We start from the raw sequence: 25967 nt of genomic DNA, 5'->3' as shown, positions 1-25967 counted from the left end.
AGCCTGCCTTTTCAGTTGGTGTCACAGCACCTGCGCAGTGATCTGTGGAGTTGCATTCTCAGTACAGACCTGTGGGGCACTGTGAGAGTGGAGCTGCGTTCTCCAGGGCACAGACGTAGCGGGCACAGCCTCGGTTTGGGACAACTCTGGATCATGTCCACGGTGATTAAAATCCTTCCTGTTTGCATTCCTGACTGCTTAGGGTCAGAGACTAGTACGAAGAGCTCTGTGTGGGAAACGGGACACGAAAAACCCCTCTGAATCCTGCACACCTGGGTTCTCCCGCCCAAGGCCAGGCGGCTGCAGTGTGAGGTGCAGTCAGCAGCCTCAGAAGACAAATGGAGCGTTCCTAACGCAGACATGACCTCTGAATACGAATACAATCACCCCAGTGTTCAGGTAGAAAACACCTGATGCTAATAAGGGGCCTCGGTCCAAAAATGTTGCTATAAAATCCGCACTACTCATGCGGCCTTGCCAGTACAGCAGTTTTAATACTCAACACGGACATATCAGTGCAAACGTAGAAACTAACGTATGGTTAGGGTTTAGGGAGAGGATTAGGGCTAGTGAATAGGGTTAGAGTTAGGGGTTACCAGTTAGGGGTTAGGATATAGGGGTTAGAAAAATTTTAAGCCAAATAAATTTAAACTGTTTGTGTGAGCAAATGAATGATTCATGAATCGTGTCTGAAGCACAAGAATGAAAAACAGGGCTTGGGGCTTCGAGCTCTTAGCGGTGGCAGCTGAGTGAGTTTTCTCACTGGCTCCACCTGGGCAACCGTTGGTTGTGGGGATGGTTCCCTCAGCGTCAATAGTCATACAGCCAACTGGCAGCTGGGCTTTTTGTCATTGACTGGTTGTTTTGTTAATGTTTTTAAGTCAGTTTACATGCCTCGAAGTTCGGTTTCCGTTTGCTTAGGCAAGACCTGAGGCTAACAGCTTCCTCCTTTTTTGCTTTAACATGTCAGAACCACAAATCATTTTCATTTTACTTTCCTGGCATTAATAGAAGAAAGTTTACATTTTTGTTGTCATTCAGAAAGTCGGTTTAATTGGCAACCTATTTGTGATGTTGCATAAAATAATGTTTGTTAATTATTAGTATCTTAGAAAGATGAAATATGTTAACTCTGTTAAGCTTTGTTATTAAACCATAACAGGAGTTCAGTTGCTTTTTTTTTTCCTCCTAGGCTTTAACCATTTAAAAGACAGTGATGCATCTCCTAACAATATGGATACTTTCTGAGAAATGTTTCCTAAGTGATTTCATCTTTGTGCAAACACCATCGAGTGTCCTTATAAAACCTGGATGGTGGCTGTGTGTGGTGGCTCACGCCTGTAATCCCAGCACTTTGGGAGGCCAAGGTAGGTGGATCACGAGGTCAAGAGATTGAGACCATCTTGGTCAACATGGTGAAATGCCATCTCTATTAAAAATAAAAAAAAAATTAGCTGGGCATGGTGGCGCATGCCTGTAATCCCAGCTACTCAGGAGGCTGAGGCAGGAGAATTGCCTGAACTCGGGAGACGGAGTTTGCAGTGAGCCAAGATCACGCCATTGCACTCCAGCCTGGGTAACAAGAGCGAAACTCTGTCTCAAAAAAAAAAAACAAAAAACATAAAACAAACAAACAAACAAAAAAAAAAAACCTGGATGGTGTAGCCCACTTCACACATAAGTGATAGAGTATAACTTCTTGCTTTCAGGCTACATACCTGTATAGCTCATCTCTGTACTGAATGCTGTAGTCAAATGTCACACCATAGTGATTGTGGATTGTGATCCCAAAATATCTGAGTCAGGTCTCAGTCAAGTAGAAAGCTTATTTCGCCAAGGTTAAGGACTTGCCCATGACACAGCCTCGGAAGTCATGACACCATGGTCCCAAGGTGGTCAGGGTGGAGCTTGCTTTTATATATTTTAGAGAGACATGTGACACCAATCAATATGTTTAAGATGTAAAGTCATTTGTTTCAGTGAGGTGGACAACTAGAAGTAGGATGGCAGGGTGGGGGTGGTTCTAGGTCAGAAGTAGATAAAACAAAAGTTGCATTCTTTTGAATTTTTTTTTTTCTTGAGACGGAGTTTCGCTCTTGTTACCCAGGCTGGAGTGCAATGGCGCGATCTCGGCTCACTGCAACCTCCGCCTCCTGGGTTCAGGTAATTCTCCTGCCTCAGCCTCCTGAGTAGCTGGGATTACAGGCACATGCCACCATGCCCGGCTAATTTTTTTGTATTTTTAGTAGAGACGGGGTTTCACCATGTTGACCAGGATGGTCTTGATCTCTCGATCTCGTGATCCACCCGCCTTGGCCTCCCAAAGTACTGGGATTACAGGCTTGAGCCACCACGCCCTGCCTCTTTTGAATTTTTTGATCAGCCTTCCACTGAATACTATTTAGTCTGGTTCAGTGAATTTGCATTTTTACACATACAGTAGGGCAGTGGAATGATGTGATCTTGGCCCAGCACACCGGCCTCCTCCCTGGTTTAAGCGATTGTCTTGCCACATCCTCCCCAGTAGCTGGGATTACAGGCATGCACCACCAAGCCTGGGTAATTTTTGTATTTTTAGTAGAGATGGAGTTTCTCCGTGTTTGTCAGGCAGTCTCGAGCTCCCGACCTCCGGTTATCCACCTGCTTTGGCCTCTCAAAGTGTTGGGATTACAGGCGTGAGCCACCATGCCTGGTCAGGAAGCTTATTTTGATTCTGATATTGTCAACTGTATTTCAAGTATAACTTGTTTTCCTTGGAGCGTTAAATACTGCATTGGTATTGTATTACACAAATAAAACAGAGATCCCTTTTTATCACATTCACTGCTAGTGTTATTGACAACTAAATTTAGATACATTCCAGAGTTTGGGCTTCCAGTAATTCTTAGTGATCCTCTAAAGGTAAATTACTTTTTCTCACAAGACACAGTGACATCTAAAGTCAGATTGATTGTCCTGCCAGTTTTGTTTCTCTAATTTCATCAATTTCTTCAAAGCATCTTTGGAGGAATAACTTTGACTATCCCTTTAAACTTTTCAGTATTAGAAAGCATCGTCATGAAACATTGAATAATTGTGGTCACAAATTCCCTTTACAGTCTTCCTTTGAATATTTTTTCCAATGGCAAATATTTGCTTTTGTTGTATTGTAGCTAAAAGAAATGCTAGGAAACAAAACAAAGACAAGCATTCATTATAATAAGTGATTCAGTCACAATGAATTTTTATTTTATCTTTTTTTAAAAAGTTATACTTTTAGCCAGGCACGGTGGTTCAAGCTTGTAATCCCAGCACTTTGGGAGGTTGAGGCGGGTGGATCATGAGGTCAAGAGATCACGACCATCCTGGTCAACATGGTGAAACCCCATCTCTACTAAAAATACAAAAAATTAGCTGGGCATGGTGGCGCGTGCCTGTAGTCCCAGCTACTCAGGAGGCTGAGGCAGGAGAATTGCCTGAACCCAGGAGGTGGAGGTTGTGGTGAGCCGAGATTGCACCATTGCACTCCAGCCTGGGTAACAAGAGCGAAACTCCATCTCACAAAAAAAAAAAAAAAAAAAAAAGTTATACTTTTGAAATCACCCCGCTGTAAATGGAAATAGTCTCCAAAATCTGAATTATTTCCTTGGTTCTAAGGTGACCAGATTTCCTAGAGAGTGAACCACACCACAAGAAAAAAGATACGATAAATATGTTTACATGGATGTGTTATTTTAACATAAATCTTGTAAAATAGGCATTTCATTGAAATTTTGTATGTTTGCATCAATTACTTTGTAGCGTCAGGAATGCCCTTGTTTTGAAAAGTAGGAGTAGTTAGTGTCAATTACTACTTATTATTAGTACAAATAAGTAAGCAGATATTTGAAAATATTTACAATTTTTAAATAAAGGTTTTATTTTAAATTCGTTTTAGATTCACACTGAAATTGGGAGGAAAATGAAGATTTCCTGTGTAGACCCAAACTAGTTTCCCCTTGTATAAACATATCAACTTGTATCAGATATGTTATTAACATTTTTTTTTTTTTTGAGATGGAGTCTTGCTCTATAACCCAGGTTGGAGTACAATGGCACACTACTGGCTCATTGCACCCTCTACCTCCCATGTGTAAGCGATTCTCCTGCTTCAGCCTCCCAAGTAGCTGGGATTGCAGGTGCCCACCAGCACGCTTGGCTAATTTTTTGTGTTTTTTAGTAGAGATGGGGTTTTACCATGTTGGCCAGGCTGGTCTGGAAGTCCTGACCTCAGATTATTTACCTGTCTAAGCCTTCGAAAGTTCTGAGATGACAGGCATGAGCCGCCATTCCCAGCCTACTATCAGTATATTTGCTTTGGTTAGGTATCTGTTCAGATATTTACCCAGTTTTAAAGTCATGTATTTTGTAAATATCTTCTCACATCTCTGTTGTCTTTTTGTTCTCTGAATACGGTTTTGCACAGTAGAATACTTAGTTTTATAAAGTCTGTGTTATCAATATTTTCATGAATTGGCATTTGATGATTTGTGTTACAACTCAACTCCAAACTCAAAGTAATATAGACTTTCTTTTAGATTTTTTTTGTAGTTTTGCATTTAAAATTACAATCTCTGGACTATTTTGAGTAGGTTTTTTTTTCTTAATTTGTGTATATATTCATTTTATTCTGCATGGCTTCCAAAGTCTGCCATCACTGTCTTTGGTAAGGAATGGCTACACTGGGCTTCATTTTGGTTTGAATTTCTAAAACTATTACATTGAGTAAACTCAATATTGAATTTTATAGGTATTTTAGGACAGCCACGCGGGGTTACACGTTCACCTAGAAACTGAGCAAGAGTGTCTGTGCTGAGCTCTGGCGTCACGAGAGGGTGCACAAACTCACCCCTGACCAAGTTCCCTCTGAGGTGCCAGAAGCAGCAAGGAGACTCTGATCTTGTCAGTGTCCAAGACACAGTGGCTGCTAATAAGTATTCACACAGTGGTCTCTAATATAGTCATCACCCTGTGCCCTAACACCAATATAATATTCACATCATGCCCTAACTGATATCCACATCATGCCATAACACTAATATAGCCACACAATAGCTTTTAATACTAGTAAATACAATAATGTCTACTAAGCGGACTCTGTTGACATTGAGACTTTTCTAAGGATTTCACAGCTTTGGTTGAACTATAGCATCTATAATGGATTTTGATGAGGTCTTTGCTTTCCTGGAATAATATTGATATGGTTGTTTTAAAAAGTAATTTACTTTCCAATAATGTCATACTTCTAGGAATCTTCCAATTGCAGTACAAAGTATAACCTGTTTCTTCTCTTAGATTTTGCAGCAGTTGTTGCTGTACCAGATTTACAATGTCCCAGAAAATACTTCAGTATATTTTACCCAAAGTACATTCTCCCAGGTAACCACCACGTAACCTCTAGATCAGGAAATCAGCATGATTCCTACATGCTAATACAGTCTACAAACTCATTTCAGTTTTACCTTCCGCACCACCTGGGAGTATGATGTGTTTTTCCATTGTTCTGATCCAGTTTTCTTTTCCTGGCCCTGTTCCCCAGACTTTCCTGGATATTTGTCACCTTGACACACTTAAAGAGCATACAAGCATTTGTTTGAACACCTGTCTTCAGTTCTTTGGGGTATATGCCGAGGAATGGAATCACTGAGTTATGTGGCAAATCTATTTGTAACTGTCTGAAGAAACACCAAATGATTTTACACATAGGCTGGACTGTTTAATACTGTCAGAAGCGGTGTTTAAGGGTTCAAGTTACTGCACATCTTCATCAACCCATTTTTTGTTTTGTTTTTTAGTATAACTATTCTAGTGTGAAATTATTTGAATTTTTTTGAGACGGAGTCTTTCTCTGTCGCCCAGGCTAGAGTGCAGTAGTACCATCTTGGCTCACTGCAAACTTCACCTCCCAGGTTGAAGTGATCTTCCTACCTCAGCCAGCTGAGGAGCTGGGAATACAGGCACATGCCACTCTGACTGACTAATTTTTGTATTTTCAGTAGAGACACGTGTTCTTCATGTTGGTCAAGCTGGTCTCGAACTGCTAACATCAGGCACTCTGCTCGCCTCAGCCTCCCAAATTGCTGGGATAACAGGCGTGAGCCATTGCACCCTGCCACTCCCAGGTATTTTGGTTTTCTTTCTTGTTTTCTTTTTCAGATGGGATCTTGATGTGTCAGCCAGGCTGGAGTGCAGTGGCTCGATATCGGCTTACTGCAGCCTCCACCTCCTGGGTTCAAGCAGTTCTCCTGCCTCAGCCTCCCACGTAGCTGGGATTCCACGTGTGTGCTAGCAAGCCCTGCTAATTTTCATATTTTTAGTAGAGTCGAGGTTTTGCCATATTGGTAAAGCTGGTCTTGAACTCCTAACGTTAAATGATTTGTCCGTCTCAGCCTTTCAAAGTGCTGCGATTACAGGCATGAACCACCATGCCCGCCCTTTCATTTTCGAGACAGGGTCCTCTGCTGGTGCCCAAGCTGGAGTGCAGGGTTGTGATCTTGGCTTACTGTGACCTCCACATTATGGGCTCAAGCAGTCCTCCCATTTCGGCCTCCCAAGTAGCTGGGACTACAGGTGTGTCCACCATGAACTGGCTAATTTTTGTATTTCCAGTGGAGAGGGGGTTTTGCCATGCTGTCCTTGCTGGTCTTGAACTCCTAGAGTCACATGATGCACCTGCCTCGGCTTTCCCATGTGCTGGGATTACAGGCATCAACTGATGTGCCCAGGCAGTTTTTAACTTTTTGAGGAATTACCAAACTACGTTAAAAACAGGCTGCACCATTTCCGTTCCCCGTACAGTACCTAAGGGTTGTGATTTCTCCCTGGCCTTGCCAACACTTGTTAATTTACATTTCTTGGATTATAGCCTTTCTAGTGTGTGTGAGGGAGTATGTTGTGGTTTCAGTTTAGATGGCCATAATGATAATCATACTGATCATGTTTTTATGTTCTTGTTTTCCATTTGCATGTACTATTGGCAAAGTGTGTGTTTGTCATTGTGTATGACAATGAGTATGACACTGAGTATGTTATTCAGTTTAGATGGCCATAATGATAACGATAATATTCATGTTTTATGTACCTGTTTTTCATTTGGATGTCTTATTGGCAGAGTGTATGTTCAGCTGTGTCTCCATTTTGTAATTTTTGTTGTTGAGTTATACAAATTATATTATACATTGTGGTTAACAGACTGTTAGATATGTAATGCACAAATATTTTCTTCCTTTCTGTTGGTTGTGTTTTCATTTTTTCTTTTTTTTTTTTTTTTTTTTTGAGATGGAAGGACTCTTGCTCTGTTTCCCAGGCTGTAGTGCAGTGGTGTGATCTCGGCTCACGGCAACCTCTACCTTCTGGTTTCAAATGATTCTCCTGCCTCAGCCTCCCAAGTAGCTGAGATTACAGTCTTCCACTACCATGCCCAGCTTATTTTCTGTATTTATTTATTTATTTATTTATTTTTGAGACTGTGTGTTGCTCTGTCACCCAGGCGTGAGTGCAGTAGTGCAATATCGGCTCACTACAACTTCCACCTCCCAGGTTCAAGAGATTCTTTTTCCTGAGCCTCCTGACTAGCTGGGCTTACAGGCCTGTGCCACCAAGCCTGGCAAATTTTTGTATTTTTCATAGTGATGGTGTTTCTCCACAATGGTCAGGCTGGTCTCAAACTCTCAACCTCAGTTGATCTGCTTGCCTCAACTTCCCATAGTGCTGGGATTACAGGCATGAGCCACTACACCTGCCACTCCTAGGTATTTTGGTTCTCTTTCTTCTTTATTTTCACATGGGTCTTGCCCTGTCAGCCAGGCTGGAGTGCAGTGGCCTGATAACTGCTCACTGGAATCTCTGCCTCCTGGATTCAAGCAGTTCTCCTGCCTCAGCCTCCCAAGTAGCTGGGATTACAGGTGCCTATTGCCATGCCTGACTAATTTTCATGTTTTTAGTAGAGATGGGGTTTCACCATGTTGGGCAAGCTGGTCTCGAACTCCTGACCTCAAGAGATCTGTCTGCTTCAGCCTCCCAAAATGCTGGGATTACAGGCATGAGCTACCATGCCTGGCCTTTCTTTTTTGAGACGGGGTCTTGTGCCGTCTCCCAGGCTGGAGTGCAGGGGTGTGATCTTGGTTTACTGCAACCTCCACGGTCTGGGATCAAGCAATGCTCCTGTCACAGCCTCCCAAGTAGCTGTGACTACAGGTGTGTGCCACCATGCCTGGCTAATTTTTGTATTTTTAGTTGAGATGGGGTTTTGCTATGTTGTCCTGGCTGGTCTTGAACTCCTGGACTCACGTGATCCACCTGTCCCAGTCTCCCAATGTGCTGTGATTGCAGGCATTAGCTACTGTGCCCAGACTATTTTTCACTTGTGAGTAAATACAAAACTATGTTAAAAATAGGCTGTACCATTATATATTCACATATAGTATTTAAGGATGGTGGTTTCTCTCTGACCTTGCTAACACTTGTTATTTTATATTTCTTTGGATTATAGCCTTTTGAGTGTGTGTTAAAGGAGTTTACCATTGTGGTTTCCATGTGGATTGCCATAATAAGAATTATATTGATCATCCTGTTATGTGTTTGTTTTCCATTTGCATGTCATATTGTCAAAATGTGTGTTCAACTGTTTTTAGATTTGGTAATTTGGTTGTTTTTGTTGTTGAATCAGACAAATTATACACTGTGGTTAACAGACTGTTGTTAGATATATAATGCATTGTGTGTTGTCTTATCACTTTCTTTTTTTTTATTTGAGATGGAGTCTTGCTCTTTTGCCCAGGCTAGAGTGCAGTGGTGCAATCTTGGCTCACTGCACCAGCTGAGATTACAGGCTCCTGTTAACATGCCCAGCTAAGTTTTTGTATTTTTTTTTTCTTTTGGAGACAGAGTCTTGCTCTGACACACAGGCCTGGAGTGTAGTAGTGCAATCTTGGCTTACTGTAACTTTCACCTCCTGAGTTCAAGGGATTCCTGTGCCTCAGGTGGGCGCCACCACGCCCAGCTAATTTTTGTATTTTCAGTAGAGATGAGGTTTCTCCATGTTGGTAAGGCTGGTCTCGAACTCCCAGCCTGAGGTACGTGCTCGTCTCAGTCTCCCAAATTGCCGGATTATAGGCGTGAGCCACTAAACTCCTCCATTCCCAGGCATTTTGGTTTTCTTTCTTTCTTTTTTTTTTCTGAGGTGGGATCTTGCCTCTGTTGGCCAGGCTGGAGTGCAGTGGCTTGATATCAGCTCACGGGAACCTCAGTCTCTTGGGTTCAAGCAATTCTCCTGCCTCAGGCTTTGAAGTAGCTGGGATTACAGGTGCATGCCACCTCACCCAGTTAATTTTCATATTTTTAGTAGAGACTGGGTTTTGGCACGTTGGCCAAGGTGGTCTTTAACTGCTGACCACAAGCGATCCTTCCACCTCCACCTCTCAAAGTGCTGATCGGAGTCACCATGTCCGGCCTTTCCTTTTTGAGATGAGGTCTTGTGCTGTCTCCTAGGTTGAAGTGCACTCGTGGGATCTCAGCTTACTGCAGCCTCCACATACTACGCTCAAGCAATTTTCCTGTCTCAGCCTCCCATGTAGCTGGGACTACAGGTGTGTGCCACCATGCCAGGCTAATTTTTGTATTTCTAGTAGAGATTGGGTTTTGCTGTGTCATCCTGGCTAGTTTTCAACTCCTGGACTCACGTGATCCACCTATCTTGGTCTCCCAGTGTGCTGTGACTATAGGCATTAGCTCTCGTGCCCGGTGTATTTTTAACTTTTTGAGGAAGCAACAAACTATGTTAACAATAGGCTGCACTAGAGAAATCCAAATCAAAACTACATTGAGATACCATCTCACGCCAGTTAGAATGGCAATTGTTAAAAAATCTAGAGACGACAGATGCTGGAGGATGTGGAGAAATAGAACACTTTTACACTGTTGGTGGGAGTGCAAATTAGTTCAACCATTTGACCCAGCAATCCCATGACTGGCTATATATCCAAAGGATTATAAATCGTTCTATTATAAAGACACATGCACACAAATGTTCATTGCAGGACTGTTTACAATAGCAAAGACTTGGAACCAACCCAAATGCCCATCGACAGTAGACTGGACAGGGAAAGTGTGGCACATATACACCATGAAATACTATGCAGCCATAGAAAATGAGGAATTCATGTCTTTGTAGGGACACGGATGAACCTAGAAACCATCAATCTTGGCAAACTGACAGAAGAACAGAAAATCAAACACTGCATGTTCTCACTCATAATTGGGTGTTGAACAGTGAGAACACATGGACAAAGGGAGGGGGGCATCATACACTTGGGTCTGTGGAGGGCATGTAGTGGGAGCTGGGGAGGGATATCATGGGGAGAAAGGCAGCAAACCGCATTGCCAAGTATATACCAATGCAACAATCTTGCATATTCTTCAAATGTACCCCAAAACCTAAAACACAGTAACATACATATTTTTTTAAAAAATGGCTGCACTATTTTATATTCCCCATACAGTGTTAAAGGATGGTGATTTCTCTCAGACCTTGCTAACACTTGTTATTTTACATTTCTTTGGATTATAGCCTTTCTAGTGTGTGTCAAAGGTATATGCCATTGTGGTTTCGTTGTAGATGGTCGTAATGGTAATGATACTGATCATCTTGTTATGTGCTTGATGTCTGTTTGCATGTCTTATTAGTGAAGCGTGTGTTTAACTGTGTCTCTATTTTCTTTTGGAGACAAAGTCTTGCACTGTTGTCCAGGTTGGAGTGTAGTGGGGTGATCTCAGTTCACTGTAACCTTTGTTTCCTGGGTTCAAACAAGTCCCCTGCCTCAGCCCCCTAAAGTAGTTGAGATTACAGGATTCCACTACCATGCCTAGCTAATTTTTTTGTATTTTTTCTTTTTGAGACAGTGTAGCTCTGTTGCCAAAGTTGGAGAGCATTAGCACAATCTAATCTAATCCAGTTGCTCATTGCAGCCTGTACTTAACGTGGTTAGGCTCAGGGTTAGGGTTAGGGACTAGGGATTAGGGGTTAGGGGTTAGGGGTGCGTGGCACAGCATCCCAGGGCCAGCGTGCATCACGTTTCTTCTAACAGCTGCGTATGGACATTCCAGACTGGATGGGAGTACAGGCTGTAATGAGAAATATCTGGCTCTAAAACAAAAACGGAGCTATCTAGCAGAAAGGTTGTTAATGTTTGCATTCAAGTTACAGATTTAAACTGATGTGTGTTTGCAGCAGTTCAGAAACCCTTTCTTTGGAGAATGTAGAAACAGTCATTTCCAGCCCTATACTGGCATATAAGAGTTAGCAGTAAGGCGGCCGGACGCGGTGGCTCAAGCCTGTAATCCCAGCACTTTGGGAGGCCGAGGCGGGTGGATCACAAGGTCAAGAGATCGAGACCATCTTGGTCAACATGGTGAAACCACGTCTCTACTAAAAATACAAAAAAAATAGCTGGGCATGTTGGTGCGTGCCTGTAATCCCAGCTACTCAGGAGGCTGAGGCAGGAGAATTGCCTGAACCCAGGAGGCGGAGGTTGCGGTGAGCCGAGATCGCGCCATTGCACTCCAGCCTGGGTAACAAGAGCGAAACTCCGTCTCAAAAAAAAAAAAAAAAAAAAAAAAGAGTTAGCAATAAGAATGCGTTTAAAATACAGAAGTCCTGCTTCCTATAAACTGATTTCAGGTGCATTGGTTCCTTTTAGGAAATTGCAACTATGTTTAGATTCAGCAAGTTAGAAACACATTTCTTCTAAAAGCTGCCTTTGGGCATTCCAGAGTGGATGGGAGTACAGGATGTAAAGAGAAATATCTGACTCTAAAACAAAAAGGGAGCTATCCAGCAGAATGGTTGTGAATGTGTGCATTAAACTTCCAGAGTGAAACTGATTTGTATTTCAGCAGTTCAGAAACCCTTTATTTGGAGAATGAAGAAACAGTCATTTCCAGCCCTATACTGGTATAGAAGAGTTAGCAGTAAGAATGCCTTTAAAACACAGAAGACCGGCTTCTTACAAACTGATCTGCTGTGCCTCGGTTCCTTTTAGGAAGTTGCAACTATGTTTTGATTCAGCGAGTTAGAAACACATTTCTTTTAAAAGCTGCCTTTGGACATTCCAGACTGGATGGGAGTATAGGATGTAAAGAGAAATATCTGACTCTAAAACAAAAACGGAGATGTCCAGCAGAATGGCTGTCAATGTGTGCATTAAACTTCCAGAGTGAAACTGATTTGTATTTCAGCAGTTCAGAAACCCTTTCTTTGGAGAATGTAGAAACAGTCATTTCCAGCCCTATACTGGCATATAAGAGTTAGCAGTAAGGCGGCCGGGCGCGGTGGCTCAAGCCTGTAATCCCAGCACTTTGGGAGGCCGAGGCGGGTGGATCACAAGGTCAAGAGATCGAGACCATCTTGGTCAACATGGTGAAACCACGTCTCTACTAAAAATACAAAAAAATAGCTGGGCATGTTGGTGCGTGCCTGTAATCCCAGCTACTCAGGAGGCTGAGGCAGGAGAATTTCCTGAACCCAGGAGGCGGAGGTTGCGGTGAGCCGAGATCGTGCCATTGCACTCCAGCCTGTGTAACAAGAGCGAAACTCCGTCTCAAAAAAAAAAAAAAAAAAAGAGTTAGCAGTAAGAATGCGTTTAAAATACAGAAGTCCTGCTTCCTATAAACTGATCTGCTGTGCGTTGGTTCCTTTTAGGAAATTGCAACTATGTTTAGATTCAGCAAGTTAGAAACACATTTCTTCTAAAAGCTGCCTTTGGGCATTCCAGAGTGGATGGGAGTACAGGATGTAAAGCGAAATATCTGACTCTAAAACAAAAACGGAGATGTCCAGCAGAATGGTTGTCAATGTGTGCGTTCAACTTACAGAGTTACACTGATTGGTATTTCACCAGTTCAGAAACCCTTTCTTTGGAGAATGTAGAAACAGTCATTTCCAGCCCTATACTGGCATATAAGAGTCAGCAGTAGGGAGAGAGATCCAAGATCGCTGATCACTAGCAGCTCGGGATTGTAGCTCCCAGTGTAAGCGCAAAGCACGAGAGGATGCCACACCTTCACGTGAATTCTTGTTGCTCATGCACCAGGAGATTCCCGGCGGAGGAGCCCCACGGGTCGCCAGCGCGATTCTTGTGACCGGCGAGGCGGTTTGGCCGGCGCCTCGGAGCGACGGTTCTTGGTGCAGAGTCGGAAAAGCACCGTCGATCTTAACGCCGCTGATTTGGTGGGCGCAATGGGTTGCTCAGATTTCGGCGCTGAGAATCGGTAAGTTGGACGTCCACTCAGGAACCCAACTACAAAGACGGTGAATACAAAGACCACAGATGGATAAATTTATAACGAAGGGAGGAAAACAGCCAAAAAAGGCTGAGAATACCCAAGATCAGAACGCTTCTCCCTGGGGGGGGGGGGGATCCCAGTTCCTCATCAGCGACGGAACAAGGCTTGATGGAGAACGAGTGTGTTCCAATTACAGAAGCAGGCTTCAAAATGTGGATAATGAGAAACTTCTGTGAATTAAAAGAACTTGTTTTAACCCAATCTAAAGTAACTAAGAACTTTGAAAAAAGATTTGACGAAATGTTAACAAGAATACACAATTTAGAGAGGAATATAAGTGAATTGATGGAGCTGAAAAACACAGTATGAGAACTACGTGAAGTATGCACAAGTTTTAACAGCCGAATTGATCAAGCAGAAGAAAGGATATCAGAGGTCAAAGACCAACTCGATGAAATAAAACAAGAAGACAAGCCGGGCGCGGTGGCTCAATCCTGTAATCCCAGCACTTTGGGAGGCCGAGGCGGGTGGATCACGAGGTCGAGAGATCGAGACCATCCTGGTCAACATGGTGAAACCCCGTCTCTACTAAAAATACAAAAAAATTAGCTGGGCATGGTGGCACGTGCCTGTAATCCCAGCTAGTCAGGAGGCTCAGGCAGGAGAATTGCCTCAACCCAGGAGGCGGAGGTTGCGGTGAGCCGAGATCGCGCCATTGCACTCCAGCCTGGGTAACGAGAGCGAAAACTCCGCCTCAAAAAAAAAAGAAAAAAAAGAAGACAAGATTAGAGAAAAAAGGATAAAAAGGAACAAGCAAAGTCTCCAAGAAATATGGGACTACATGAAAAGACCTAATCTACGCTTGATAGGTGTACCTGAATGTGACGAAGAGAATGAATCCAAGCGGGAAAATATGCTTCAGGACATTATTCAGGAAAATTTTCCCAGCCTAGTAAGCAGGATAATATTCAACTCCAGGTAATACAGAGAACACCACAGAGATATTCCTCAAGAAGAGCAACTCCAAGGCACATAATCGTCAGATTCACCAGGGCTGAAATGAAGGAGAAAATACTAAGGGCAGCCAGAGAGAAAGGCCAGGTTACCCACTCTCAGCAGAAACCCTACAAGCCAGAAGAGAGTGGGGACCAATATTCAACATCCTTAAAGAAAAGAACTTTCAACCCAGAATTTCACATCCAGCCAAACGACGCTTCACAAGTGAAGGAAAAATAAAGTTTTTTGTGAATAAGCAAGCACTCAGAGATTTCATCGCCACCAGGCCTGCTTTACAAGAGCTTCTGAAAGAACCACGACACATAGAAAGGAACAAACAGTATCAGCCTTTCTGAAAAAATTATCAAAAAGAGCATCAATATAATGAAGAATTTACATCAACTAATGGGCAAAAGAGCCAGCTAATACTAAATGGCAGTATTAAACTCACATATATTGTTATTAATTCAGAATTTAAATTGACTAAATCCCCCAATCCAAAGACAGACAGGCAATTTGAATAAAAAATGAAAACCCAACAGTATGCTGCATCCAGACCCATCTCACATTCAAGAATGCACAAAGACTCAAAACAAGGGATGGAGAAAGATTTACCAACCAAACAGAGAGCTAAAGTAAATAAATAAAAAGCAGAAGTTACAATTAAGCAACAAAGATCAAAAGATGCAAAGAAGGACATTATATAATGATAAAAGGATCAATGCAACAACAAGAAGAGATAAAGATCCTAAATATATACGCACCCAATACAGGAATACGCAGACATACAAGACTTATAAAGAGACTTAGACTCCCACGTAATAATAGTCGGAGACTTCAGCATTAATATTAGACAGATCAGTGAGACAGAGAATTAACAACGATATCCAGGACTTGAACTCAGATCTGGAACAAGTAAATGTAATTAACATTTATAGAACTCTCCACTTTAAATATACGAAATATACACTCTCATCAGTACCACATCATATCAACTTAGAAGTTTAAACGAAATGTTGGTTGGCTCCTTGTTTGTTATTCTCTTCCCTCATTTTCTTTCATGTCTCCATTATTAAGGACAATTATAGGCATGCCCGTATTTAGACTGCATTCTAGCCCGGGCAATAAAGCAATACCCCGATCCTCTCTCCATCTTCCTCTTTCTCTTTCTTCCTCTTCTTTATTCTTTTTTTTTTTTTTTTTTTTTTTTGAGACGGAGTTTCGCTCTTGTTACGCAGGCTGGAGTGCAATGGCGCGATCTCGGCTCACCGCAACCTCCGCCTCCTGGGTTCAGGCAATTCTCCTGCCTCAGCCTCCTGTGTAGCTGGGATTACAGGCACATGCCACCATGCCCAGCTAATTTTTTGTATTTTTAGTAGAGACAGGGTTTCACCATGTTGACCAGGATGGTCTCGATCTTTTGACATTGTGATCCACCCGCCTCGGCCTCCCAAAGTGCTGGGTTACAGGCTTGAGCCACCGCGCCCGGCCCCCTATTCTTTTTCTTATAAAAGAAAAAAAAAAAAAAAAGAGAGAGACTTTCCCTCTCTGTCTCTCTCTCTCCACACACACACACGCACACACACCTACACACACAGTCACATACACACACATTTGTTTATCCATTTCTACATATTAGTCATTTTTCACAAGCTGTGCTTTTAATATAGACACATATGATTTCATATGAAGCCTACTTCCATAACACTGATTTTGACGTAGAACGATTGTGCTATCTGCAGCAAAGCAGCCCATGGCCGAGTCATGGAGAGGCGGAGAAAAGAGGTAACGGCATTCTCAGGCCTGTCAGGCCTTGTACCCTGGGTTGGGGTGGAAGAACTCATCAGAGGCGCAGCCTGGCTGGAGTGGGGGACGGCCCCAGCGCTGACAGTGCAGGAAAATTGAGGGCTTCCTTTCCCGTGGTCTTGAACACTGTGTCCTCAGCACTGAGTCTGTTGTCCTAGGTCAATGTCATCATCGACCTCCTCCACTTGCTGGAGCCCAGGGAAGCTCTGGAAGGCTGAGCTACTGACTGGGGCTGAGACCTGCCCTGGGATTCAGAGCAGACTCGTCCCAGCAGAGCAGATGTTGAGGCATTTCCTGGCTGTCCTGGCAGCAGGACCCCAGTGACCCTCGATGTTGCTGGTGTTTTCTGAGAGTGGAGATTCTGCCTCCTGGAGACTCAATCCTGAGGACTGCTGGGTCAGCACCGGCTGAGACCTGACTTCTGGAGGGACAGAGAAGAGGAAGACCCGTTTCTTAGAACCTGATCTGCTGTGTGTTGGATCCTTTTAGGAAGTCGCATCTATGTTTAGATTCAGCGAGTCAGAAACACGATTCTTCCAAAAGCTGCGTTTGGACATTCCAGAGTGAATGGGAGTACAGGCTGTAATGAGAAATATCTGGCTCTAAAACAAAAACGGAGCTATCTAGCAGAATGGTTGTCAATGTTTGCATTCAAGTTACAGAGTTAAACTGATGTGTGTTTGCAGCAGTTCAGAAACCCTTTCTTTGGAGAATGTAAAAACAGTCATTTCCAGCCCTATACTGGCATGTAAGAGTTAGCAGTAAGAATGCTGTTTAAAACACAGAAGATCCGCTTCTTACAAATTGATCTGCTGTGTGTAGGTTCCTTTTAGGAAGTTGCAACTATGTTTCAATTCAGCGAATTAGAAACACATTTCTTCTAAAAGCGACCTTTGGACATAGGAGAGTGGATGGGAGTACAGGATGTAAAGAGAAATATCTGACTGTAAAAAAAAACGGAGCTTTCCAGCAGAATGGTTGTGAATGTGTGCTTTCAACTTACAGAGTTAAACTGATTTGTGTTTCAGCAGTTCAGAAACCCTTTCTTTGGAGAATGTAGAAACAGTCATTTCCAGCCCTATAATGGCATATAAGAGTTAGCAGTAAGAATGCGTTTAAAACACAGAAGACCAGCTTCTTACAAACTGACCTGCTGTGTGTTGGTTCCTGTTAGAAAGTTGCAACTATGTTTCGATTCAGCGAGTTAGAAACACATTTCTTCTAAAAGCTGCCTTTGGACATTCCAGAGTGGATGGGAGTACAGGATGTAAAGAGAAATATCTGGCTCTAAAACAAAAACGGAGATGTCCAGTAGAATGGTTGTCAATGTGTGCATTCAACTTACAGAGTTAAACTGATGATGCCCTGATTTTGGGCATCATCATGACCATTCTGATGATCATCATTCCAATCCTGATTCTGCAAGCCTATCAGTAGATCCAGAGGAATCACCCGGGCCAGGGGCTCTGCTCGTGACTTGTCTGTCTCCCTGGTATCCAGATGCCATCGCTCACCCTGTCCCCAGCCCATCCCGTATCAACCCTTGACCCTCACACACTTTTCTACACTGGTTCAATAAAGTGCACGTGCTCCTGGAAAAAAAAATAATAAAATAAAAAAATAAAACTCAAAATAATAAAGAAGAGAAGCGTCACTGGGAAGTTTATATTTTATTTTATTTTATTTTTTTAATCCATGCAACCAGTCTTATTTATGCATAATTGAGAAAACACAGGCCTAGAGAGGTTATGAAACTTGTCTACAGTTACACAGCTTGTGAAGGGCACAGCCACGATTTGAAACCAGGCAGCTTTGCTCTCGGTGACATCAGTGGGCTGCCTTTTGGTAAATTCAGGACATGAGGAGCAGAGGAGCAGGGGCAGGGCAAGGGTGCAAGGTGGGGAGGGTCTGAGGGAGGCCGATGGGAGAGGACAGAAAGATCAGCCGATTGGCACTGGCTTGAGTCTGGCTGGTAGGCCTAAGCCAAGGGGCCCTGGGTGCGTATCGCACCAGGAAGCACGCTCCCCCTTCCCTTCCTGCTCCTTCCTTCTTAAGGGCCTCTGCCCATGGTTCCCCTGGAGAGCCAAGCGGGGGTCTGCCAGGCAGCGTGCGTGAACATGGCACGGGTGAGGGTGACTGGGGCATCTGCCCACCTGATGCACACAGACGTTGCACTTGTCACGGAAGCCCATCTCGTGGCCATCCTCGCCCTCAGGAGAGCGGCACACGTCACAGACCACATCCTCATCACACTCGATGCCCAGCCCCTCCTACGTCTCGATGGCCCTGGCCCTATTCTCGTGGCACAGGGTCTCCAGCTCCTCCTGCACACGTTCCAGCGTCAGCTCATCCAGCTCTGGCCTCTCCATCTCCTGCAGTTCTGAGTCGATGAGCTGCAGCCAGTAGGCGTCCATCTCGTCCGGGTCCTAGCGGCTGCCTCCTGGCCAATCCGGCCGGGAGCCCTCCCCGAGCGTGGGGCTGCTTGGGGATGCCCGGGCAGGGGGGCCTTCCAGAGGTGGGAGGGTCCTCACCAGGGGCTCTGGGATGGCCTCTGCCCCGGCAGGCACCTGCACCCCTTTCTCCCATTCCTGTCGCCATGGGTCTGCCAGGATGCAGGAGTCATCCGGGCTGAGCTGGTGTGAGTCCGGGATCCTCATGGCTGTGATGACATCTGTCCGGAAAACCTCCGAGGGCTTCTTTTCGTGCTGTCGGGGCCAGCCCGACTTGGTGCTGCTGGGCAGGCTGGAGCATCATTGATGCGGATGTAGATGTCGCGTGACTGTCAGTGGTGGCAGAGTTGTCACTGCCGATGGGGTCTTTTCGCCTCTTCTCTTCCGTCTTGCTCCGCGGTTCCCCCCTGAGGGGCGCTGCCCGCGGCTACGCGCCACTGCAGGGACCGGCGCGGGAAGGAGGCTCCCGAAGCCCGGAGCTCCCGGGGCCGGCGCGGGAGGGCGGGGGGCGCTCATCCATCCGGGGTCGCGGCCAGGGAGGCGGCGGGGCCCGTGGCGTCCCCGGCCCCACGCCCCCCGCCGGGGACTGTCAGAGGCAGGAGAATTGCTTGAACCCAGGAGGCAGAGGTTGCGGTGAGCCGAGATCGCACCATTGCACTCCAGCCTGGGTAACAAGAGTGAAACTCCATCTCAAAATATAAAAAAATACAAATATTAGCTTGATGTGGTGGCACATACTGTAGTCCCAGCGACTCAAGAGGCCGAGGCAGAAGAATCGGTAATCCCAGCTACTCAGGAGGCTGAGGCAGTAGAATTGCCTGAACCCAGGAGGCAGAGGTTGCAGTGAGCCAAGATCAAGCCACTGAACTTCAGCCTGGGTGACAGAGCAAGTCTCCGTCTCAAAAAAAAATTTTTTTTTATTTCTGTTATGAAGTTTTGAATTGTAGCTTTTTTTTTATTCTTTGTTAAAATCTCAATCTTTCTGCTTACATTTCTTATACATTATTGCATCTTGCTTACTTTTCCAGTAGACATTTTACATATAATTATAGTTATTTTAAATCCCTGGTCTGGTAATTCTCACATGTTTGCCATATGAGTCTGTTTTTAGTGCCACCTTTGTAACTTTAAATTGTCTTTTTAATTGTCTTTTAAGATCCTTTGTTATTTTTCTTTGAAAGCTGGACCTAATATATAAGGTAAAAGGAACTGAGCTAGATTGACTTTAACTGTAGGCTTTTGTGTTTATTTGGCTAGGAGTCAGGCTGGGTTTGCTGTTTGCATTAGCTGTAGGTGTCCCAGGATATAATTTCCTCTAGTGTTTTTGCTTTTATCTCCTCTGCTGTCTTTGGGTCTCCCTAGAAACTACTTCATATGTGGAGTCTGAGCCTTGCTGTTCTTCCAGCTGTAACCCACACTGCAGTATCGTAGCCCCGTTGACGCATCGTGGGAGGAGGAGATGCATTCTGCTCTGCTCTGCTGAGGTCTCAGTGTTTAGTGGATCTGTGCCTCTGGGCTCTGACATTCACAGGGGCTTCTCAGCTTTTTTTTTTTTTTTTTTTTTTTTTGAGATGGAGTTTCGCTCTTGTTGCTCAGGCTGGAGTGCAATGGCGCGATCTCGGCTCACTGCAACCTCCACCTCCCGGGTTCAAGCAATTCTCCTGCCTCAGCCTCCTGAGTAGCTGGGATTACAGGCACGCGCCACCATGCCCAGCTATTTTTTTGTATTTTTAGTAGAGATGGGGTTTCACCATGTTGAACCAGGATGGTCTCGATCTCTCGACGTCGTGATCCACCCACCTCGGCCTCCCAAAGTGCTGGGATTACAGGCTTGAGCCACCGCGCCCGGCTTTTTTTTTTTTTTTTTTTTTTTTTTTTGAGACGGAATTTCGCCCTTGTTACCCAGGCTGGAATGCAATGGCGCGATCTCCGCTCACCGTAACCTCCGCGTCCTGGGCTCAGGCAATTCTCCTGCCTCAGCCTCCTGAGTAGCCGGGATTACAGGCACGTGCCACCATGCCCAGCTAATTTTTTGCACTTTTAGTAGAGACGGGGTTTCACCATGTTGACCAGGATGGTCTCGATCTCTTGACCTTTTGATCCACCCGCCTCGGCCTCCCAAAGTGCTGGGATTACAGGCTTGAGCCACCGCGCCCGGCCCTTTTTTTTTTTTTTTTTCTTTGGCGGAGTTTCGCTCTTCCTACCCGGGCTGGAGTGCAATGGCGCGATCTCGGCTCACCGCAACCCTCGCCTCCTGGGTTCAGGCGATTCTCCTGCTTCAGCCTCCTGAGTAGCTGGGACTACAGTCGTGCACCACCATGCTCAGCTAATTTTTGTATTTTTAGTAGATACGGGGTTTCACCATGTTGACTAGGATGGTCTGGATCTCTTGACCTTGTAATCCACCCGCCTTGGCCTCCCAAAGAGCTGGGATTACAGGCGTGAACCACCGCTCCTGGCTCAGCTTTTAAATTCTATCCTTACATGAGATAGCACGGCGAGAGAGGGCTAGAGTTCGGAAATTTTCATTCCCTCAACGTGGCTAAGGCTTTGCTGAAGTAATTGAGCTTGCAGTAAAGGCCTTTGTTGAGGAGATGCTCTTTGCTTATTTCAAAATGGCTGCTTTTTTTTTTTTTTTTTTTTTTTTTCTGGGAGTATTTCACAATAGTTACTTTTTCTATCCCCTTGACAAAACAGGAAGGGGATTTCCTCAGTTTGTAACCACGAGATCCTGGTGGGCCTTCTGGAGGTAAAATTCATAGAGGTCGCCGGGCGGGGTGGCTCAAGCCTGTAATCTCAGCACTTTGGGAGGCCGAGGCGGGTGGATCACGAGGTCAAGAGATCGAGACCATCCTGGTCAACACGGTGAAACCCCGTCTCTACTAAAAATACAAAAAAAATTAGCTGGGCATGGTGGCTCGTGCCTGTAATCCCAGCTACTCAGGAGGCTGAGGCAGGAGAATTGCTTGAACCCAGGAGGCGGAGGTTGTGGTGAGCCGAGATCGCGCCATTGCACTGCAGCCTGGGTAACAAGAGCCAAACTCCGTCTCAAAAAAAAAAAAAAAAATTCGTAGAGGTCTAGGACCCCCATAGATTGTGCCCATAGGAGCTTTTAACTCTGAAGCTAGTCCACAGTAAGCTTAATAAAGCTTTCTTGAGGGGAGAACATATGAACATCATTTTATCTATAACAAGCTGCAAGTGAAGAATAAGAAATAAGACATTTCATAAAGAGACCAGATGTGGTGGCTCATGCCTGTAATCCCAGCACTTTGGGAAGCCAAGGAGAGGGGGAGTGAATCACCTGAGGTCAAGAGTTCAAGAACAGCCTTACCAACATAGTAAAATCCCATCCCCCGATGTGCTAAAACAGTACTTTATATCATCTTTGGTGAAGTCAATCAGTATAATCCTGTAATAGAAATGATTGCACAGTAGAATATTTTTCAAGCATAAACAACATGTATGGTGTGATACTGTAGTGATACACTTGCAGTGTCTGTTATTATTCTAACCTTATTACATGATTAACCTTAATTATTTGTGTAAAAATATATTCATGTAGAATGGAGGCACGGAGCATCATGCTACGTTGTTAAGTATTAAATAATAAGCATTAATTTAAATAAATGCTCAGTGCTGTGCTTGGTATATGTCCCTACTCAGCGATTTTGTTTTTCAGAAGTTATGCCATTTCAGCGCAAGTGGATCCTTTGTGATTACCTGATCAGTGATGTCGATCCTCTTCATGCTGAATGAGCTTATTCGATTTCCAGTGAGGCCATGAGTGCCAGCTGTTGCCATAGCTCTAAAGAAATTTCTGCCGAATCTTTTACAAACGCTGGTTTATGGGCCAGGTGCGGTGGTTTAAGCCTGTAATTCCAGCACTTTGGGAGGCCGTGGCGGGTGGATCACAAGGTCAAGAGATCGAGACCATCCTGGTCAACATGGTGAAACCCCGTCTCTCCTAAAAAGACAAAACATTAGCTGGGCATGGTGGCGCGTGCCTGTAATCCCAGCTACTCGGGAGGCTGAGGCAGGAGAATTGCCTGAACCCAGGAGGCGGAGGTTGCGGTGAGCTGAGCCATTGCACTCCAGCCTGGGTAACAAGAGCGAAACTCCGTCTCAAAAAAAAAAAAAAGTCTTCTACTGCAAATACCTGATCTCTACACTAAAGGACATTCTTTGCTTGGAGTATGCTTGGTGAGAAGGCATCCGTGACAGGGAGGTAACATCCCTGGGAACAGTCCTCAGTGGCTGCTGGAAAAGAGTAAGCAGATAAATACAAACCTGCTTTGCCCTCAGGTGTGACAACTTGGAGACAGTGCTACACAATTTCCCAGAGGTTTACTGTGAGTCCCAGTTGCCCATATAGGAAATTTTCCATTTGATCCCTTCATTATCTTACATTACTCCCTACTCTTTTACATGATTTCACATCCTATAGAAACTACCTGCATTTGAACCCTTGTCCCAGGGTCTGGTTTAGGGATAACCAAGCCTCATCTATTTGCTCTTCATTAGGACTGCCTAAAATAATTTCCTTTTTTTTTTTTTTTCCTTAAGACAGTGTCTTACTCTGTCACCCAGGCAGGAGTGCCATGGTGTGATCTCAGCTCACTTCAACCTCCATCCCCAGGTTCAAGAAATTCTCCTGCCTCCGCCTCCTGAGTAGTTGGGATTACAGGCACGCACCACCATGCCCAGCTAATTTTTTGCATTTTTAGTAGAGACGGGGTTTCACCATGTTGACCCGGATGGTCTTGATCTCTTGACCTCGTGATCCACCCGCCTCAGCCTCCCAAAGTACTGGGGTTACAGGCTTGAGCCACCGCGCCCGGCGTTGCATTTATTACAGTTGGCCTCATTCTTTCCAGGGAAACCTTCTGAGAATTTGGAAGGATGGAAAAGTCACAGTTTCTAGAGATTTGTCATCTTGGTCCCTGAATTTAAGAAACAATGGAACATTGTGCATTGGAACGATGAAACATCAGAGAAAGTTGCTGCCTTATTCTTCAAAAACAGATACCGAATCATTCCCTCTCCATTTGTCTCTTATCAGTTCACATCTGCTTGAAGTAGTCTGTGAAAGATTTGTCTAGATGAGGCTGTAAAGTGTTCGGCTTCTGTTCATTAATTTGAGACTAGTATGTCATCTTTCTGTGCATAATTTTTCTGGGAGTTCAGAATGATAAAGCCCACAAAAGCTGGAACCAGCCTTCTGCTACCAGTTTGAACCGAAGCTTTACTGAGATGTTCCTTTCTTTTCTTTTCTTTCTTTTTTTTTTTTTTTTTTGAGACAGAGTTTCGCTCTTGTTACCCAGGCTGGAGTGCAATGGCGCGATCTTGGCTCACCGCATCCTCCGCTTACTGGGTTCAGGCAATTCTCCTGTCTCAGCCTCCTGAGTAGCTGGGATTAAAGGCACGCACCACCATGCCCAGCTAATTTTTTGTATTTTTAGTAGAGACGGAGTTTCACCATGTTGACCAGGATGGTCTCGATCTCTTGACCTCGTGATCCACCTGCCTCGGCCTCCCATAAAGTGCTGGGGTTATAGGCGTGAGCCACCGCGCCTGGCGAGATGTTCCTTTCATAGACAACTTTGAGTTACTGTCCGGTACCCTTTAATTTCCCCAAGAGAACATGAGCATTTTTTTTGCAGGGTGGGCCTAGTGTTAACAAACTCTGTTAGTTTTTATCTATCTGAGAATGTCTCAATTTATCTCTCAGTTTTAAAGAATAATTTGTTATACTTATGGAATTCTTGGTGAACTATTCATTTGTTTGTTTGTTTAATATTTTGACTCTATGGGCCCACTGACATCTCTTCTGCAAAGCTTCTGATAAGAAATCTAGGCCGGGTGAGGTGGCTCAAGCCTGTAATAGGCCGGGTGTGGTGGCTCAAGCCTGTAATCCAAGCACTTTGGGAGGCCGAGGCGGGTGGATCACGAGGTCGAGAGATCGAGACCATCCTGGTCAACATAGTGAAACCCCGTCTCTACTAAAGATACAAAAAATTAGCTGGGCATGGTGGCACATGCCTGTAATCCCAGCTACTCAGGAGGCTGAGGCAGGAGAATTGCCTGAGCCCAGGAGGCGGAGGTTGCGGTGAGCCGAGATCGCGCCATTGCACTCCAGCCTGGGTAACAAGAGCGAAACTCCGTCTTAAAAAAAAAAAAAAAAAAAGAAATCTTCTAATAATCTCATTGAGGATGTCTTATATATGAGAGGTGGCTGCTCTCTCACTGCTTTTAAGATTTTCTGTTTTTGTCTATTGGAAGTTTGAGTACATGTCTCAGTATGTCTCTTGAGTTCATCTTACATGGAGTTCAATGAGCTTTTGAATGTTTATATCCACATTTCTCATCAAATTTTGATTTTTTCCAGCCATTAATTCTTCAAATATTTTCACTGCTATTTATTTTTCTGTTCTTCCAGAGCTCCTACCTGTGTACATCGTTGTGAATGATGCTGTCTCAGAAGTCCTCTAGGGTTTTTTTTTACTTCTGTCTTTAATCTTTTTCATTTTTGTTCCTCAGTCGTTTTTTTTTTTTTTTTTTTTTTTTTTCTTTTTTTTTTGAAACGGAGTTTCGCTCTTGTTACCCAGGCTGGAGTGCAACGGCACGATCTCGGTTCACCGCAACCTCCGCCTCCTGGATTCGGGCAATTCTACTGCCTCAGCCTCCTGAGTAGCTGGGATTACAGGCACGCACCACCATGCCCAGCTAATTTTTGTATTTTTAGTAGAGACAGGGTTTCACCATGTTGACCAGGATGGTCTCGATCTCTCGACCTCGTGATCCACCTGCCTCAGCCTCCCAAAGTGCTGGGATTACAGGCGTGAGCCACCGCGCCTGGCTGAAGTTCTTATTATAATTCCTGACTTTGTGTTTATTTTTCCCCAAATTGTTTTCATGTTCTCCTTCATTCCACTTTTCTTTGAAATCCATATTCTCTCTTCTTCTTTCTCAATCCTTCTGAAGCCAAAACACTAAATTATCTTCTTTCCTTCCATATCCTCCAAGCAAAAATAAGCCCGCAAGTCTCTAAGACGTAAGAAAGCAACACAGCCTGTTTCTCATTCAAAATTTACTTTTACATCGAAGATTTTTCAACTCAGAGTCGCTTGGATTTGGGTGAGTTATTAAAGGCTGATCAGTTTCAAAGGCGATAGAGTTATGTCTTTGTGCAGATATGTTCTTTCATGTTTACTGATTCGCTTTCTCTCATCCTCAGGATGCTCTTCTTTAAAACTTAAGGGATATAAACATGACTAATGTGGTTAGTTTCTGTGTCCCCACCCAAATTCCTGTCGAATTGTGATCCTCAGTGTTGGAGGAGAGGCCTGGTGTGAGGCCGTTGGATCCTGGGGGCCGACTTCTCCCTCGTTGTTCTCCTGATAATGACTTATCAGG

The sequence above is a fragment of the Saimiri boliviensis genome, chromosome 17 (assembly GCF_048565385.1).
Source record: "Saimiri boliviensis isolate mSaiBol1 chromosome 17, mSaiBol1.pri, whole genome shotgun sequence".
Taxonomy (NCBI): Eukaryota; Metazoa; Chordata; class Mammalia; order Primates; family Cebidae; genus Saimiri; species Saimiri boliviensis.
Note: the sequence above shows the minus strand (reverse complement) of the source record.